General features: G+C 48.9%; 1 non-coding gene across 1 annotated transcript; it reads right to left on the reverse strand.

Annotated features, from left to right (window-relative positions):
- Positions 1 to 7,598: 7,598 nt before the first annotated feature.
- On the reverse strand, positions 7,599 to 7,671 carry Trnaa-agc. Its single transcript has one exon. It is a non-coding gene; the product is annotated as a tRNA-Ala (tRNA).
- Positions 7,672 to 13,266: the final 5,595 nt, after the last annotated feature.

Below are 13,266 nucleotides of genomic sequence, written 5' to 3' on the forward strand. Positions count from 1 at the left end.
ACATACTCATAGACCATGTGGTCTTTGGGGGTCAGCTCCTTTAGCATGCTCTCGAGGTTGCCCACACAGGAGCATAAATCTGGATTCCACTTATTTTTGTTGTGAAATAGTGTTCCATTATATAGATTTATCACATTCTGTTTTCTCACTTGCCAGCTGGGGGACATTGGGATATTTAGATAGGGAGGGTACCTGGAAAGATCCCCTGGGTTCAGCAAGAGAGCTCAGAGGGTAAAGGCTTGTGGTCAAGACTGATGACCTGAGTTCAGCTCCTAGAATCCACATAGTGAGAAGGAGAGAACTGACTCCCCCAAGTTGTTCTCCAGCTTCCATTCTTTTGTACACACACACACACACACACACACACACACACACACACACACACAGTAAGCAAGTAAATATACAAACAAACAAACAAACAAATAAATAAATAAATGTAATATTTTTTTAAAGACCAGTGGGAACAATGGACATTCTCAGGTATCACCCGTGGAAGTCTATCATGGTACAACCATCTGGGGTAAGTTTGGACATTTCTTATACAGTTAGATGGGCCTGTTGTTCTCCTTGCCATCCAACAACAGGGGCTTCCTAAAAGAAACCCATCTGTGTCCACACAAAAGCTAGAGGCAAAAGCCAGCATTATCCACAAGCCCCCCCCCCAACCCCCAAGCAGCCCAGCTGCTCACCACCACCAGGAGAGCAGGTAAACAAACCGAGAAATGGAGCAAAGCTTAGCAAATGGAAACCCGCTCAACAGTGAAAGTCACAGCGGCTGTAGAAGGGCAAGAACAATGTGGTGTGTTAAAGTGGGCGTTTATAAAGGCTGTGTGTGTGTGTGTGTGTGTGTGTGTGTGTGTGTGTGTAGTGTGTAGTGTTGTTGCTGCGAGGGCCCATTGTTCTGGTAGTCCTTGCAAACGAGCAAAACTCATTTGTGGAGTGGAAGTCAACGGAGAGGCTGTTGAGGGTACAGGGTGCAAGCTTAAAAGAGGACGCAGGGCCCCTTCCCCAGTGACAGATTCAGTGCCGGCCTGGACTGCCTGACAAAGAGTATGCATTGGTTATAAAGCTCTACTTATAAGCTTTTCGAATTTCTTGACTATGGATTAGCCCTGAACAAAGGAAGGGGGTGATCCCACGACAGCCCTGAGAAGCTAGGGACAGCAACAGACCTCCTGCTGTCTCAATGTGCAGGGGTGCAGCTTGGACTGGGCCCTGGCTGTGGTGGGGAGAAATGATGGACGAAAGGATGCTATGGAGGTTGGGGACAGTGTGGGCTGGAAGGGAGAGGTGGAGGTCACTCAAGCCTTCCCTCTTGCCACCCATGAAAACCCCAGTCCAGTCCCTTACCGTCATGGCTTCTTGCCAAAGAAAACCAGGCCCTTGCTGTTCTTTTAACAGGAAGGTTTACAGGCTGCCACCTGGGTCAGCATCTTGTGACACAACCTGATTCACAAGAAAAGTGGCCCAGGTGACCTCCATGACATCATCAGAGGGAGGCCTCAAGTTTCCCAGATGTGCCTCCTGCTGGGAGAAGCAGCCATGCACTTGCCAGGGCCCTGGGCTAACTGATAGTTGGGGTGCCTAGAGCTTGCAAATGGAGCCACTTGGGATCTTTATCTCACCTTGGCATTCTAGAGACAGGCTGTGGCGGGGGAGGGACACCTGACCCTTTTCCCTACCTGATGGCACAGAAGTCAACATAGACCCAAGAGTCCTGGAAGAGAAGTGGGAAGCCCATGAGGCCTCTGGGGCAGGTCAAGGTGGGGCAAGAGGTGTCGAAGTCCCAGATCTACCTGCGTGCCTCCACAAGTGAGGTGTACATCCCTGGGGCACAGGCTTCAGGAAAGTCCCAGGCGGGTGTCTTCTGTGATGATCTTTCCCATCTCACAGGCTTCCTTACGGGACCTCAGTAATCTGTCCAGGTCTCTGGCCTCCAGCAAAACTCAGTCTTTTTTTTATACAATTCCTTGTCTCAAGATGCCCTGGGTTCAGTCCTAAGAACCACAAGTCTTTGAAGGGTAAGATAATGCTCTCCTGAGCTCCAGCATCTTCTCCCTTTCCATACCACGCACTGAATTCTCCTAAGATAAAGGAAGTGTTTGAGGTGTAGTATGAAAATATGGAGAGGACACTGATCTTCAGGGCCAAGTCTGATTCATTCTCTCTCTCTCTCTCTCTCTCTCTCTCTCTCTCTCTCTCTCTCTCTCTCTCTCTCTCGTAGAGACATTCCCAGGAATCCAGAAGACTCCCCTGTGGCCTTGCCTGACACCCCCCCCCATTCATTATTCTGACTTTTGTTAACCACAGGTTAGTTTTATCTATTCTTGTACTTCTCGAGATGGACACACGGTCCATACACAGGCTATTTTTCTTCTCTAGAGAATGCTTATGGGTGCCATCCATGCTGCTCTGTCTCAGTAACACATCCTTTCTCCCTGCTGAGTGGTATTCTATTGTGCGTGAGTGATAGTACCATACTGTTCATGGGCATTTGGGCTGAGTCCAGTTTAGGGATCTTGTTAACTTTATGTAGAGCATTTTGTGTGGGAGACACCAACACTTCTCTTGGCCGTGTGCCTAGGAGTGGAATTTCTGGGCCATACATGAACACCTTCTCTGGCTCTACTAGATACCTGCTAAGGGTTTTCTATAGTGACTGTACCTATGCGTACTCACGCTCATGATGTAGGAAAGTTCCAGCTGTACACATCCCACCAGCACTTGTTCATTCTGGCTGTTGTGGCAGCCAGGTGTCTAAGGTGACCTCACCGCAATGGGCCTTTACCTCATCTGATGACTAAAGATGTTGTGTGCCTTCCTCTCACATGCTTAGGAGTCACCGGGGTGTTTTTATGAGCAGTCACAAAAGACTGCTCAAGTCTTTCCCTGCTTCTTCAGGGCTCTTTACCTTTCTTTTGGATTCACAGTTCTTTATTTAGACTAGATAGGCCTTTGGTCAGGTGAATGAATGTGTCTTGAATATCTCCTCCCTTGTGGCTTCGTTTCTTTCTTTCTCTCTTTCTTTCTTTCTTTTGGTTTTTTGAGACAGGATTTCCCTGTGTACCAGCTCTGGCTGTCCTGGAACTCAATTTATAGACCAGACTGGCCTCGAACTCACAGAGATCCACCTGCCTCTGCCTCCCAAGTGCAGGGATTAAAGGCATGTGCTACCACCACCTGGCGTGGCTTCATTTCTTAACCTCAGTTTTCTTTTTTTTTTTTTTAATCTGCCCCCCCCCACCCCTCCTCACCTCTAACAGGGTCTCATGTAACACAAGCTGGTCTCAAACTCTTACGTAGCTAACAATGAGCTTGAACTTCTTCTGCTCCCCTTGCCTGGACCTCTCAAGGGCTGAGATTATAGATATGCACCACCATGCCAATTAGTGCTGTGCTGGAGAGCAAACCCAGGGCTTTCTGTGTGCCAGGCAAGCTCTCTACCAACTGAGCTATAGCCTTAGTCCCTAACCATATTTTCTGACTGAGTCTTTTGATGGTGGAAGTTACCGGTGTTGACAGTCTAAGCTTGCCCATTTTCCTTTAGTTCTTTTGGTCCTCTATAGATAATCTTTGAAAAGCCTAGGCTTTGCGCTGGCCAGGTTCACCCCAGCTTCCAGCCTTCCCCCCTTCAGTCCTGAGATGCTTACTCATCCAGGCCAACCCATGCATCCATCTTTCCATCAGTTTACCTGCCCTCTCATCCATCCACCCACCGTACACTCACTCATCCATTCACTACCTCCATTGCCATCCCTCCGTCCATCCATCCGTCCATCCGTCAGTCCGTCCATTCATCCGTCCATCCATCCATTTATCTGTTTACGTACTATTTTAATTGCCACCCTCCAGGTGAATGATGGCTAGCAGTAAGTTCAAGATGGTGGAGGAGTTAGTAAGATAAACAAGGCTTCAAGGATCTCATGACCTCCTGGGGAAAATACAACATACACCAAATCCTGGATGGATTTTGATCCCTGTCATGTTGTCCTGAAGTCTGTGACTATCAATCATTACTCTCTGAAAGTTCCATTTGTTTGTCCTTGATTTGTGACATTCCTTCCAATATTTGTAGAGTCCGGTTCCCACAGGTCTGAGCGTCACATAGAAAAGCTGATTCTTACCTCCATCATTTTAGATGCTTGGCCGTTATTGATAGGACCTGAAATAGTGTGTGGTACTGCCCAAGCACTGAGCTAAATCTTGCTGTGACTGGACTGTATTTAGAGAAGTATTTCCCAGTGGGCACAGTGACAGATCGGTTGTGAGGTTGGTCCTGTGGGACCCATTCTAGCAGCAGAGAAGACAGCGAATATGCCCAGGAGTTTCAGCAAGCCAGCAAGCCAACAGAGAAGGCTCGAAACAAGAGAGAGGGGAGAGGAAAAGAAATGGGGGACCATCTGCCATAGGATGCGGGTTCTCCTTCCCGGCTGGAAAACTGAGGTGTCTTTTTCAGCTCTTTGCTTCTGGTCTCAGGCTGTAGTAGATCAAGGTCACAGCAAGAGGAAGGGCCGTGGGCCAGTGGTGGTCCTTCTGGGAGGCCCCCACCTGGGCTCTGGACACCAGCTTGGCAGACGCACCTCAACTGCCCATCCCCAGCCTCTGCCCCCACATTCTGACCTCTTCCCAGAGACAGAGGCTCAAAGTACACACACACACACACACACACACACACACACCGTACTGGCCTCATCTTCCACCTAGCCAGGCCCTGTTGCCGCTCTGAATCCAACCACCCAAAGTTCCCGGGAAGGCCTCACTCCCATTCTGCCTGGGAGCCACCTGCCCTCTGAGGACACCGGCCCTTTGTTGGAGAGGTGGCTTGTGGGAACAGTCCTGGGCAGCTGCTGAACCCGGTGGCCAGGCTGGTGCCAGGCTGGCCGGGAGCCTTAGCAAACAAGGCTCCTACACAGTGACCAGTAGATGGGGGAGGGGCACTGAACGACGGTCCACCACCACTGTGCCTCAGGAAAGGAGGACAAGTCAAGGTGAGGAAGCACTGCTGGCTGCCTGTGCCCCAGACTCAACGATCCCTTCCCCCCTGCACACCCTGTGCTGGGATGGCTGTAGGTAACAGAGGCAGCCCCACTTCCTGTCCTCCACTTCCTGTCTCAGATGTCCCTTCCACCTCACTGTCTGCTGCCCTCCGAATTTTCCTGGGTTCCCAGCTCACTCTCAGCCTCTGTGCCCTGCTCCCTGACATAGATAGAGCTCAAGTCTCTATGGAGAGGGAAGGGACTAGAGCATTAAGGCTCACCAATGACAAGCCTCAGTGACTTGGTTTCTTCATCTGTACAATGGAGCTGGTGATCTTTGGAACTAACGATCTTCCCATCTCCCGTTATCTATGAGGACTCTGGCACTCAGTGAATGGGCAACACCTTGCCTGGTAGCTAATTAATGCCTTCCGTTATTAGGATTTAGCGTCACTTTAATAGTAGACGCATTCCTCCTGTTTTCACTATGAGCATCCTGGGAGCAAGGACAAGGCCCATCTTGCTCAGCCGTCTGTGTGTGGACCTGGCACAAAGCCTTACACGGAAGAAACCATTTGTTAAAGGCGGTAAATGGATTGGAGTGAGTTGGATGAGGACTGGTCGGGGGAGAGGGAGGAGCCAAAGGCCATGCCCGGTTTGAGGCTGGACTTGGCTACGACAGTGCCTTATCCGACTTTGTCTCGTTTAACCCACTGATAGAAAAGACTGTACAGTCCATTTACACTTCACACACTTACAAGAGGCATCCTCTCAGGGAGCTAAGGAGCCTCCTGGGCAAGGGCTTGAGGCCAGATTGGCCCAGGAGTAAATCTGTCATCAGCAGGAAGGATAATTCTGAAAGGAGACAAACCTCGGAGAGCCTGCCTCATGACCGGGTCCTATATGCAGCCAATAGGCTGCAAGCACCGAAGGAAGGCACTGCTTCACTAAAACTCAGGGAGGCATTGAGGCCCCATTAGGGGGTCCTACTGTGGACTGAATTGTGCCCCCCAACTCACATGTTGAAGTTCTAACCCTAAGTCAACTCAGACTTAGTGCAAAATGGGGTTTTGTACTTACTTAAGATGCGACATCATGCTGGGCTGGCGCATGCCTTTAATCCCAGGCAGAGGCAGGTGGATGTCTATGAGTTTGAGGCCAGCCTGGTCTACAGAGTGAGTTCCAGGACAGCCAGGGCTACATAGAGAAACCCTGTCCCAAAACAAAAAGATGCTGTCATCATTGGGATCTTTAACCCAATTGAATCAGTGAGAGAGAGAGAGAGAGAGAGAGAGAGAGAGAGAGAGAGAGAGAGAAACTTAGCCATCTGTGCACACTTGTGATCTCAGAATTTGAGATCTTGAGTTTGAGACCAGCCCCATCTAGATAGTAAGACCCTGTTTCAAGAAAGCACTAAAATCAGAAAATAAAGATAAATTAAGAAGGGGAAATTCGGACATCAAGACAGATTGGTATGGGGACAGGGATGATCCTGGGAGTGAAGAGAAGCTGGGACAGGGTCCTCACTCCCACTCCCCCCTCCCCTGCACTGGAGAACAATGTGGCTCTGTGTTTTAAGCCTCCCACAGTTATGGCATTAAAGCAGCTCCAGCAAGACAATCCATGGCCTCCAAGACTGACAGGGAGCTCTTCCCAGGCCTGTGGGAGCATCAGCAGAGCAGAACCAGCCTGGGGGGTGGGGAAGAACAGAGCAGTTTGGGGTGTGGGTGAAACCGGAAGGCTGGCACTTCTCAGGTCGGCAAATAGAGAACCTGCAAAGTCTTTCATGTCACAATGCCACTCATGAGCCGCCTCAGCAGGGGCCACGGAGGGGTGGCGCTGCTGCAGCAGGCAGGGCTCATGAGGCAGGAAGGCCTGTGAGGAGCAGCCAGGGTGGGGTGGTAGCCAGCCTCCTCCAGTATTAACCTGGGAGAAATTCCCGTAAGAGAAAGAGACGGTGTAGGATAAGGAGACTGGGAGAGAGGCCAGGCTGTGAGTCAAAGGTGATACGAGGGACAGGAATGGGAAAAGAAGGACAGAGTAGGAGGGAGGAGGAAGGGAAGACGGAAAGAGGAAGGGAGAGAGGGAGGAGGAGACTTGGTGGGGTGTGGAGCTGATCCTAATCTTCAAAGACAGTCCAGAATGTCATAATCTCAGAAACTGAAATCCTTCAAAATAAAAATTTCTAAATCCTGAAGAAAAAAAATCACAATTCTGAAAGATTAAAATCTGGAATGTTGAAATCTCAAAAGCTCAGATCCTGAAAAGCCACAATTCCTGCAGAGAAGACAAAAGGAGATGAGGTCAGTTGTGCAACAAGGCAACCATGAAAACGTCAGTCTAAAACTGCACCTCTTGGGGCTGGAGAGGTGGCTCAGCAATTCCGAGAGCTTGGTGCTCTTGCAGAGGACCCCTGTTCCACTCCCAGCACGCATCCAGGTTGCTCACAGCCACCAGGAACTCAAGGTCTAGGGAAACCAATGCCTCTTCCTCACCTCCATGGGCACCCAACACTCACATATACAAACCTATGCACAAACACACATATACATATAACTTTATTGTCCTTTAAAAGCAATGTTTGGAGACAGCATGGTGACTCACACTGGTTTTTCTTTTCTTTTTGGAGCTGAGGATCGAACCCAGGGCCTTGTGCTTGCTAGGCAAGTGCTCTACCACTGAGCTAAATCCCCAACCCGTGACTCACATTTGTAATCCCAGTACTCAGGAAGATTGAGTTTTCTAGGCTACACTCCCCTACAGAGATAGACTCTCTCAAGCACCCCACCCCACCCCTGTCCCAAAGTCTCTTCTGTCAGCACTGGTGTTCCTTCTAGCAGATGGAATTCTAAAAGCTGCTGACTGGGTGGAACACAACCAGGTGTGCAGGTGATGCTGACCCATATGATGTGTCCCCTCTCTATCAGCAGCAACATCTCTACCGCCTGTGTGGTCTGCATGGAAGGGCCAGGGGATGGATTTCCACATGGCATGGAAGATGGGAACGTGCCACAGAGAATGCTCACGTCTGCCAGTGTATGTCAAATCACAGAGGAGTGTCACGAGCGGCAAGTCACATAGACAATGGTTGTAAATATGTCATCTGGGGGGCGGGGAGCTGAGCCCTAAAACAGTAATAAAGCAACTACCAAGCAAGACTACAATCTGACCACGAAGTCAACCAGCTGTCAGCAACTGGCTCTATACATCTGTCTGTAACCTGTCCCTGCAATTCACTGTGTCGTATGGTTTAATTCCCTTTTAAGTTTTTTTTTTTTTGCTATTTTATTTCCCTATTGTTTTAATCATCTGCATTCATTTTTACACTGCACTATGCTATGTATTTCATCTCCAAAGTATTTCAAATACTCACATTACAAATAATAGAAAGGTTCTAGAGAAGTTGATTCATTTTGTGTATCTTTTGTGTGCAAATTTAGCCGGGTGGACATGCATTAGCATGCTGGCTTTGTATTCAAGCACTGTAAAAATACATGTAAAAATGTTGAAATGCCTTCTCTGGGGTGTTTACCCACCAACCCCACAGCTCCCCAGAGTTTTCTTGAGTGCGAGCAGCAGGAAATATTAGATAGATAGAAGGATTTAGATTGTGGAGATGAACAGATAGACAACACAGGATAGCCTCGAGAGAGCCTGGAACCTATTCCAACAGGCCCTGTCTCTGCCCCAGGGTATTTATAGGGAAGCCAAGGGGTGGAGCAAAAGACCTCCTCCCCCAGCACAGTCAAGTGCAGACCATCTCAGACACCTGCACTCAGGCTGTGGTCCTAATCATCCTCTCTATGCGGACCTACTGGACAAAGCCACGAGGAGCCTGAAACCGGGCTCCCACAGGACATACAGAGAGAGAAGTTCCTGGCATATGCTCCATCTGTCAAAGATCTCAGCTCTTTAGGGATCTGTTTACACAGTGGTGACCAATGGAGGTTCTTATATTTTTGGTCGTGAGCCTAGCCTTTAATGGCTGAGCCATCTCTCCAGCCTGAGGTTTTTAACTGAACTTGTCAAAGTACAGACTGTCCATCACAGGGGTTCAGATAACCACATTATAAATCTAAACATGCACAGCTGCTAACCCTAGTGATGTGCATTCACACACCTGGCTTTTTGAACTATTTCTCTATGGTAGGGTTCATCTGCTCATCAGGGTTATACCTGTGTGCTTGTCATTGGTGTTTACCTTGTGATTATGCTTGCAAAAATATGCATCTTGGGTCTGGCCATGCAAGTACTTGTCATACATGCGTGAGGACTGTAATTTAAGCCCAGAACCTGTATTTTAAAAGTCCAAATGTAGTGGTTGTGCACTTATCCCAGAGCTGGAAGGCAGAGACAGGAGGATACCTGGACCTCACTGGCTGGCAAGTATAGTCTCAGTAAGCTTTGAGCCAAATGAGAGACTCTATCTCAAAGAAACAAGGTGGACAGCTCCTGAGGAATAACATCCAAGCGTTGACCTCTGGCCGTCACACGTACATACATGTACATTTGTACATACATGTACATTTGTACCTACATATACATGTGCACCCACATGAACATGTACCTACATACCACCTTCTCCTACCCCACAGAAATGTATGTTATTATTGTGTATAGCAGCAGTTCTCAACCTTCCTAACGCTGCGACCCTTTACCACAGTTCCCCATGTTGTGGTGACCCCCAAACAGAAAATTATTTTCGTTGATAATTCATAACTGCAATTTTGCTACTGTTTTGAATTGTAATGTAAATATCTGATATGAAGGCTATCGAATCTGCAATCCCTGTGAAAGGGTCATTCAACCACCCCCAGGGGTCACAACCCATAGGTTGAGAGCACTGGTGTATAGTGTTGTATGGAAGTAGCTGATAAAGAGTTCTGACATATTTTCATGTTTCTCGAAATAAATTCCCCTTAAAATGTAAATGTATGTCTTTTAAAGAGTTTTTCTAAATTTTTTCCCCCTAGAATTACACTTTTGAGATTTCAGTCTTTCTGGATTATAAACTTTGGAGATTTCAACATTTGAAATGATGCGTTATGGGAATGTATCTTTTGGAAAGCACAAATCTAGATGGGTTTGCAGCTCTTTGGGGAGCCCTATAGCCAAAATAAGCCATTGGAGATTCTCAGAAAGGGATGGCACGGCACCCCTGACGCTTTTGGTGACTGGTGGGAATACATCTCAGGGACAAAAAACACTTGGGCTGTGAGCTTCAGAGAAGCAGCCTGGGCCCTTCAGGCAGACAGTGTATGGGCAAAGGACCCCCAAGAGTGCTGTCTTATGTTAAAGGAAGCCTCGGACCACAGATGGGAGCCACAAACAAGCCACAGGCACTTTAGGGGTAAATGGTGGACCTGTGCAGAGGCCAATGGTGTCAAATGAAGCCCTCTGCTCTTCAGGGATGCTGATTTGGCATCCAGGGTGTCCCAGTATCTTCTTCTTTCTTTCCCCCAGCATCTCCTCTCAGTTCTTGACAACTCAGGAAAGGCAAGGTGATGGGGCTGGAGCGTTGGTTAAAGCTGTCCTTGCTACCATCTGGCTCTGGTCCATTTGCAAAGTCTCTACTGCCGTCTGATCCAGCCACAAGGCTTCCAAGGTTCCCAGTCTATGGACTATTCTGAGCTTTCTTAGACCCCTTGGGGTATCTATTTCTTACTCTGTCTGCCACACCATGGCAAGGTGTGGGGGCTTCAGTAGGCACCAGTATGTGCATACTTGGTCCCAGTTGCTGGCACTGTTTTGGTTTGTTTGAGGCGGGGTCTTTCTATGGCTTTCCTAATTCACTATGTAGACCAGGCTGGCTTCGAACTTAGAGATCTGCCTGCCTCTCCCTCTGCCTCCACAACAGGATTAAAGGTGTGCACCATCACACCCGATGAGTTGGTGGCACTGTTTGGGGAGGTTTGGGATGTATAGCCTTGTTGGGAAAGTATGTCACTGGAGATGGCCTTTGAGAGTTTATAGCCTTGTACCGCTTCCAGTTCACCCTCTTGGCTTTGTGCTTCTGTTTGCAGATATGACATCTCAGCGTCCTGCTCCTGCTGCTTTGCCCTCCACTTCCTGTTACGCGTCCCCACCATGATGGCCGCTTATTGCTCTGAAGCCCTAAGCCCCAGGAAACCCATCCATCTCTAACCAGTTTCTGTGGTCACGGTGTTTCATCACAGCAACAGAAAGGTAACTAATACACCCAAGGGGGTACTGGAAAGCAACCCGCCCAGACACACAGGGGAAGGATGCTCTGGACTCTTGATCTACCTGGGATCTACTCAGAAACAAGGCTAGGGGCGCTTCAGTTTGTCGTCCTGCCCCTGAGAGGCATTGGCAAGTCTAGGGTGGATGAAGATGCAAGCTGGCTAGGAAGGCTGGCCAGGCGATCACGAATGATTTGCAAACAAATTACCCATTTCCTGAAGCTTTGTTCAATTCTCAAAGCTAAACCCTGACATCCTTGACATTACTTCTGAAGGGTGTTGACTCAGAACAGGGACAGACAGGAAAACAAGAAAGATAGAAACACAGGCCGCTCCAGCCCTGTTGTGCCTATGGCACCTTTCACAGCATGGATGGGTTTTAAAAGGTTGGCCATTGTTAGGGTTGGGTCTGAAATGTCCCCTACAGCCTTTTGTGTTTGAACACTTGACTACCAGATGGTAGCCCTGTTTGGGAAAGGCTGTAGGACCTGGCTGGTGGAGGCAGGTCACTGAAGGTGGGCTTACTTCCAGTCCTAGTCTGTTTCCTGACCAACCCAGGTATAAGACTTGCCACTACACGCTCCTTCTGTGTTGGCCAGAGGTGTCCCTGCTGCCACGGCTCCCTTGCCATGATGGACTGTACCCAGAGCAAGGTGCCTTTTCCTTAAGCTGTTTCTGCTAGGTGTTTTGCCACAGTAATGGGAACTGCAACTAACCATGTCTCCAAATACTTCCATGCCTTTCCTTACACTTCATGCTTAGAGAGCATGGGCTATTTTGAAACCAATAACCATATCAACATTTCCTCCTGGTTTTTATGGTTTCATATTGAACTTTGTTGGCTAGTCTGCCAATAAAAGGCTTTGAGCTTGCACTTGGAGGCCTTGCTCTGCATTTGATGCTCCTCCAAGCAGCCTCCCTTGAGGTGGCCTAAACCACAGCCTCAGAACTGAAAAGAAACTCTGAGGTCACCTTGGATCACCACGCACCCTGAACAAACATACTATATGTAGTATTTCTTGCACACCTTCAGTCATGGGGAGCTTATTACTTCAAAGCACTGCGGTATTGCCAAGTGATGGAAAGCTCTTCCCACTAAATTAATGCAAACTGAGCTCTGGGCAGGCCTATGGTGGACCACTGTGACTCTGTCTCCATACAGCACTTGTCTCTCTGGAAATGGCAACACGCCCCAGTCCCCTCGCAATCTGCTCCCCACACCCTGTTTCACAGGGTCCCTGTTTCCTTCCTCTGGGGCCAATTCTGCTGAAGACAGTCCCCAAGGGGCTAAAGCCTCTGTGTGGTCTCCCGAGGTACCTGGGTGAGCCTAGGACCTGCGATCTATACCCTCTGTCTTAGGTGGTAGCTAAATATTAGAGATGTCTGTCACAGAGATTGAGATGTCTCTCAGCCTGACCTCCTGACCTTTTGGACTAAAACAACAGCATTAGCGGGAGGAGTCACCTTCAGGCCCTACACAGAGCTGGCCGGGAACTCAGACTGTGGCCCACACGCTTAACCCCAGACAAAGCTAGTTAGCTTTGACGGGCTCGTGTCACTCCTGTTTTAGAGGCCACCTTCATAAAGAGCAGGCTCACACTAGTATGTCTCCTCCAGGGCCAGGAAGGAGTTGAAAAGGAATGCAAGTGCTTTGTGATGGGCACTTCGTTTAGCTGTACAAAGGCCACCTGCTATGATTTTAACCAGACCTCAGCCTGCCGGGCTTATTCTAATCGGAAGAAAAGACAGACGCTGATGGGTGATAGTGATCAGAAGGTAGACAGTACTGATTAGCACATAAACACTGCGGGGAGAAGGGGGTCTATCCTAACAGAGGAAGGAAAGACCTCCGATGTTAGTAGTAAGCCAGACTGAGAGGACCCAGTCAGGAGACTGAAGAAAACTGCATGTGCCAATGGCCGGCAAAAAGGGAGGGGAGCTGCAGAATTACAGGCTGTTGATTTCTGCGGTGGGCGGAGCTCGGGCAAGCAGCACTGGCAAAGGCCCAAGCCCCACATCTAAGCAACCTGGGCAGTGGGACCCCCCCCACCCCCCGCCCCCGCTTTGGCATACTGGAGCACGGAAAA

This window comes from Peromyscus leucopus, chromosome 9, assembly GCF_004664715.2.
Source record: "Peromyscus leucopus breed LL Stock chromosome 9, UCI_PerLeu_2.1, whole genome shotgun sequence".
Lineage (NCBI taxonomy): Eukaryota > Metazoa > Chordata > Mammalia > Rodentia > Cricetidae > Peromyscus > Peromyscus leucopus.